This window comes from Vanessa cardui, chromosome 29, assembly GCF_905220365.1.
Source record: "Vanessa cardui chromosome 29, ilVanCard2.1, whole genome shotgun sequence".
Classification (NCBI taxonomy): Eukaryota; Metazoa; Arthropoda; class Insecta; order Lepidoptera; family Nymphalidae; genus Vanessa; species Vanessa cardui.
This window is the reverse complement of record NC_061151.1, coordinates 3,043,679-3,050,675: the sequence shown is the minus strand read 5'-3', so window position 1 is coordinate 3,050,675 and position 6,997 is coordinate 3,043,679.

Below are 6,997 nucleotides of genomic sequence, written 5' to 3'. Positions count from 1 at the left end.
AAACTCAATTATTGTATCACTATTGTGTCACCGTAAGATTACGAAATTCGTTAGATTGCAATCTGACGAGACAGATTATAAACTGTCGAAATATTGAACCGAGAAATATTATTGCAATTTAACCTATTCTTTTTCGCTATATTTGATCTAACGAATTTTATAATCTTACTGTAACATATATACGTCTATAATTATATAGCCACATTTTAAGATATGATAAAAACCATGTACATATATATTTTAGGATGCTACGACTGTTTCTCCGGTAAGTAATCTCTTATATTAGTAGTATTTGTTTAAACGACCTCTAAGAAAACAAATAATATTATGCAGTTCTTGACAAATATATGTTAATTCATAATCCTATTTCACTAAACTGAGCTGAGATGTCCCAGTGGTTAGAACGCGTGCATCTTAGCCGATGATTTCCAGTTCAAACCCAGGGAAGCATCACTATATATATGTGCTTAATTTGTGTTTATATTTCATCTCGTGCTCGACGGTGCAGGAAAACATCGTGAGGAAACCTGCATGTGTCTAATTTCATTGAAATTCAGCCACATGTGCATTTCACCAACCCGCATTTGGACGGCGTGGTGGAATATGTCCCATACCCTTTTGGCCCAGCAGTGGGTAATTTACAGGCTGTTACTTTACTTCATTAAACTACTGATTACTTTAACTTCCAAGGTTCCGATAACAGTTACTTCAACGCCAAAAACGCCATTTTTCGAAAATCCGTAACGTATAACATAGATTAAAGATTAGACCAATAACATCGCGTCAATTCGCTGTTAATAGTTGTTTATTTATCATTTGCGCTCTTGTGATTGGACTAAAATATATTTGAAGACATTTTACTGCCAATATCAGAATAATTAATTATAAGTGGGCGTATATTCAAAGTATTGTTCACAAATTAAGTAAAGTTTTAATTAACCACATCAACTACACAGATAATTTCACAGTAAAATGAAACTAGTTTTAACGTATTTAAATCGCGTATATTAATTATTTTTATCATCCCGACATTTCGAGCACTTTACAGCGTTCGTGATCACGGGTAGACTGAAGTGACGTTTGTCTGTTTTACCGCCAAAATAAAAGTAATTAATATACGCGATTTAAATCCGTTAAAACTACTTTTATTTAAATGTGTAATTATCGCGAAAATCTAAGACAACATTAAATTTCACAGTAGTTATATGGTAAATATCGCTAGTTAAGATATCACATACACAAACCTACACTAGAACACTGAATTTATTACAAAATAATACATAAACTATTGTAAATTAGTGATTATAGTATTATAGTGGTGCGCGGAAAATCTTAAATGTAACTGCATTCAAGATGGCTGCCTCGCTAACCTCGACGCGACGCTTCACTATCGCGCCGTTCGACTTCCATTGACACTCTTTTCCAGCCAGTACGAAAAACAAGATGCCGCACCATGCTCCGCCATAATTATTAACATTACGTTGTGTTGTTACAGGACGAATCGGCAACTGTGGTAAATACTTTTTAATAATGACGTTTCATCGTAGGCATAAAGTGCAGTAACTTTTTTTCTAAAGTTCATAGCCGAAAGTTTGAAAGATTATTGAAAAACGTTTTAGACATTCAAATTGCATAGAGTATGATCGAATTTCGTTCATTAAGCGGACACTGGTATACTTAATTAAAAAAAAAAAAAAAAACATTAAGTATTTTATTGTACGAGATAGTTTTAGACCCCGACTCTGCCTGCCTGGACAAGTCGAATTGACATCCCATGTCAGTCGTAACTTGTTCTTTTTTACAAAGTCATATTGTTAGGACTACCTTGATGGTAAATGGTAACTAGCACCCATAGAGTTTATTACTGTAAGTTAGCCTTGATAATGATGACCAGGACTGAGGATTTTACAAACTGTGCCTGTATTTGAATATCGAACGGTTACATTTAATACCCACTTAGGACCCGCTGGATTGTAGTAATAAGAATTACGCATATACTACTACATATTTTTAATATATATTATTTATTATAGATTATGTATATATTATTTTTGAATATAAAAAAAGAAAACAAGAATGAAATCCAGCGAAGATCTGCTGATGTTTAGTTAAAATATAAAACGCCAAAATGTTTAATGTAAAATGTAAAAAAAGGCACGGGCATCTGCGAGACTGTGGATGTAGTAAATTAAATTAAAAAAAATGTATTATCAAGTCGATCAAGATAATAGTTTATTTATAATTATTTGTTGTTTCAGAGCACAGACAAAGTCATGGTATGTTGTGTCATTGTTTATGGTGTTGTAGATAATGATTAGAACTTGGAACCCAACACAAATTGCGATTAATCCCAATCGAAATATCATGAGCTTAATTTGTATTTATCATTCATTGAAAGAGCTGAGATGGCCCAGTGGTTAGAACGCGTGCATCTTAACCGATGATAGCGGGTTCAAACCCAGGCGAGCACCGCTGATTCATGTGCTTAATTTGTCTTTATAATTCATCTCGTGCTCAGCGGTGAAGGAGAACATCGTGAGGAAATCTGCATGTGACAAATTTCATGGAAATTCTGCCACATGTGTATACCAACCCGCATTGGAACAGCGTGGTGGAATATGTTCCAAACCTTCTCCTCAAAGGGAGAGGAGGCCTTTAACCCAGCAGTGGGAATTTACAGGCTGTTGTTGCTTGTTGCTATTCATTGAAACTTTGAAAGGAAAACATCAAAAAGCATCGTCCGGAAATGCTATCAGTTACGGCAAGTTCCCTATAATATTCCTAACAAATACGAACCTTAGCTGAAACGTGGGAGGGTTAGAAGGATAAGATCTTTGTTTATGTCATACTCAGACGGATGGCCACCTGATGGTAAGTGGTCACCACCGATGGCAATGATGAATGTTTTAAATTTTGAAAAAGAGTAACTACTGGGTTTATTGACATCGGTGATGTTCTTTTCGGTAGAATCTACTTTCCGAACCACCACCACCAGTACCACCACTGGAGGTAGCTTCACTTAATTGTAAAATGACAATTCAAAACTGCTTGTGAAAGCGTACTTGAATAAAGTTTATTTTGATTTTCTTGTCTAACTATACTACGCAAACATCATTAATGAAATATTTATTAATGGTTATAGCTTACGGTAAGTAATTGTTATAAATAACAAAAAAAAATCTACAATATTTTTGATTTATTCAATCATTACTTCCAATAATAGGGCACCCCCCAGTATTAGAGAGCTTGGGGATGAAATATGTACCATCCTTTTTATATAACGCTAGAGAACATACTTTTTTGCCAATAAAAATCAGTTCAAATTATTTATCTTTAAGCTGAATGTTAATTGGTCGATAGCTAATGACGTAATCACTTTTGACCAATGAGCGTTGAGTATTTCATTAGTTAGAATGAAACCAAAATAAAGTCATAATTACAAACTTCATCAGTATGAATTAATATTTTAATCGTTCCAGCATGGGGTAAGAAACGCTAATTTGTTATACTATAAGTTTTACTTCCAAAATAGTATACTAACATAATTAATTATATTTACAGCCAGAAGAAGTAAGTGTTATCAATAAAGATTTTCTTCTTGTTATACAATAATCATATTTAATTAAAAATATTTTTTCAGACTCCAGTAAGTATTTCATAATTATTTTGGAAGGAGATTTATAATAAAATTAAAATGAAGAAAGTCTTCCTTTATTGCGCCCAGGAATATAGAAAATCTTGACCTTTCTATACTTTAGTATGCATTTATTATACATACAAACCTTCCTCTTAAATCAGTCTAGTTATACATAACTCTGATACCAATGTAAGTAGCTAAAGCACTTGTGTCATGGAAAATCAGAAGTAACGACGGTACCACAAACACCAAAACCCAAGACAACATAGACAACTAATGAACTTTTTCTAAATCGACTCAGTCGGGAATTAAACCCGGGACCTCGGAGTGGCGTACCCATGAAAACCACGTTACCTGTAACTGGATTAAGCTGTGTTTATTTATAATTATACATTTTTAAATTTTATTTAAAAAGCCATCAGGCTTCCCTTGTTTTAATAATTAATGTAACTTTACTTTTAGCCAGAGGTAAGTTTACTCGATATTTTTTTAATTATTGAATAAAAGTTGATCTACTGTATTACTGTATAAATCTTGACCGCGTGCAATGGTGGCAAGAATGCTAGCAGCATTTCACCGTTGAATCGCAATTCCGATCCTCTGGGCAAAAAACGAACCAGTCCTCCTGTCACTAACTGTCAGTAACTAGTTTTAGTTCATATTTGTATATTAATGTTTTTAATTCTTATGTTAATAAAAAATTATGAGCCTTAAAAAACAACTATATTAGTTATGACGGCATAATATTTCCTTAATAATTTAATAAAATTTCCTTAATAAATTTATAAATAAATAGTAATCATACTGATGTTTTGGATTCAACGTTGGTTAGAGACAAAAGTTATAGGTTTTTATGTCGAGAAATTCTAGTTTTCCAAGATTTTAATTATTAGTAATAAGAAGTGGTCACGATAGTCGACAAGTTGTGTGGAAACCAGCTATTATGGTATGTTATGCGGGGAAATGAGGACCATATTGTGTGGAAGGTCTTAAAGATACATAGGAAGGGGATGACCAAAGAAACGATGGATGGTGTGAATGTTATGGCGGGAAAGAATGTTACTTGTGCAATGACGTCAGATAGGGAAGTATAGAAGAAGCATGCTGCGCCAACCCCAAATAATTTGGGATAAGGGCAGGAAGATGATGAGAGTATGCATCTAAGTTTGCACACAAATACACAAACATAATGTGTCCCAAATAAATATTAACCAAAAGATCTTTTAATTATCTCATTAAAATCAAAGCATATAAATAAAAATAAGAATTAATAATAATTATACAAAATTTACTTTTATAATAGAACGTGGTAAGTAGATTTAATTATTAATTAATATATCACATCAAGATTATAATTTAAACGATAGACAAAAACCTCATTCATTTTGTAATATGCCACATAAAAAATTAAATAGGAAAAATAGTTCGCTGCAGCGTTAAATAAATTAATTTATGTCATATAGTTAAACCATTAAAACGTAACAGCGCTAGATCGCTTATAGTTAACAGTTTTCTCGCGACGAAAGCGTAGTAAGAACTTTTTTTTCTCGCTGGAAGAAAGCGTTACGCTCTTCCCCCACGTGATGGAAAGTGAAAGAGAAAGAAAGGGGGGGTGGGAGCGGTGTAGTACTTCCCGGTTCCCTAGACGCCGAGTGCGCCTTAGTCCACCGGGTTTATATATAAATATTTCTTACAGCTTCATTGTCTATGGGTGATGGGGACCACTTACCATCAGGTGGCCTATATGCTCGTCCGCCAACCTTATACCATAAAAATATCTTTTTAGCTGTTTTTTTTTTACTTCTGAAAATTTATATACATATTTGCCCTACAATCCTTATCATCTCAGTACATAAGTTACTCAATTACATTTCATAGACAATTTTACGATTAGTAAGAAAAAGGAGTCGTTACTTCAATCTAGCAACTGGACATACAGAAATAATATTACATAATTAACTTTTATTGCTTTTATTTTTATAGTTTACAGTAAGTATCCAATGACTTTACGATTGTGTAATTTCAGTAGTTCGGGATGGCCAAAATAATATTATCGTTTTACAATGATGCTCCAATCTCTCTATCTTTTGTTAGAAAGCCCCGCTATAGTCCAATTGTTTTCTAATGACAGCTTAATCATATTTAAAATAAGAAATAGTGTTACATGCCAGTATTAAATGCTATGCCATATAAAGTAATATTAATTACAGTTTTACAAATTATTGATCAATTAATTACAATAATAATTGTATATAATAAAGTAAATTCAACAGCCCCTGCTATATTCATAATATGCAATAGTAATTTGATATAAATTATGATATAGAATCAAATGTCATAGCACCGTATCGGTGGCTAGGGTCAATCAGTAACAATTGTTTATTTTTATATGTCAAAAACTCATTAAAAACGTAATCGTTAATTGTAGGACCACTATGTAAGTATAAAGTTTAATTATTTAAAATGACAGAATGCCTTTTAATTAAGACTAAATTAATAATTAAATCGTATTATTCATTAAAAGAGTACTTTTTGGAAAGAAACCCCTGGAGTTAAGCTCGGGTTCCATCATAGGACACTAATTACTGTAAATAACAGCATTGTAAATTTGTTTATTTGAAAAGAGCAACTATGCGAGTTTCTTGCCGTTTCTTCTTGCTAGAAGCTGCTTTCCGAAGCGGTGGTAGTATTTAATTATTGACGATTCAAAAACGTTTCATTGTGAAGTTTACTTGAATAAAATTGATTTGATTTGAAAAAAATATATGATTTAATCTCTTGTTGGTAAAGCTTTGTGTAAACCCGTCTGAGTTGGTACCACTCACACAACCAAACTATATTGTTGTGTAGTGGTTTGAAGGCTGAGTGAGAGTTTTTAAGGTTGGTGTATTGGGATATAAGGGATTGTCATTGCTTAAATTGCCGATGTCTATGGCCAAATACCATGTCTATAGTCACTTACCACGTGGCCCATATGAAAGCAAACCTATTTTATATGATAGAAAATAACGAATTGATTTATTTTTCATGATTGTCGCTGTTCTGAAAAATTAATGGTAAGTGTTTTACTACGTAATTAATACATTTTATTTATTTTTTTTTTTATTTTATTTATTAAACCAAAAGAACAATACATTAATAATACACAAAACGGTACAACAAAAACCACAGTCGGTTTTCCTGCGCACCGCGGATTCAAACGACGATATCAACATATTAAAATGATAACGAATTAACAATGAGTATGAGTAAAAAATAATAAGTGTAACAGAAATACAAAATTGAGGGTAGAACCAAAATAATAGCAATAATAATTTGTAGTAATGGTCGACGCTCGCGCACTGAACTAGTTCCAGGAAT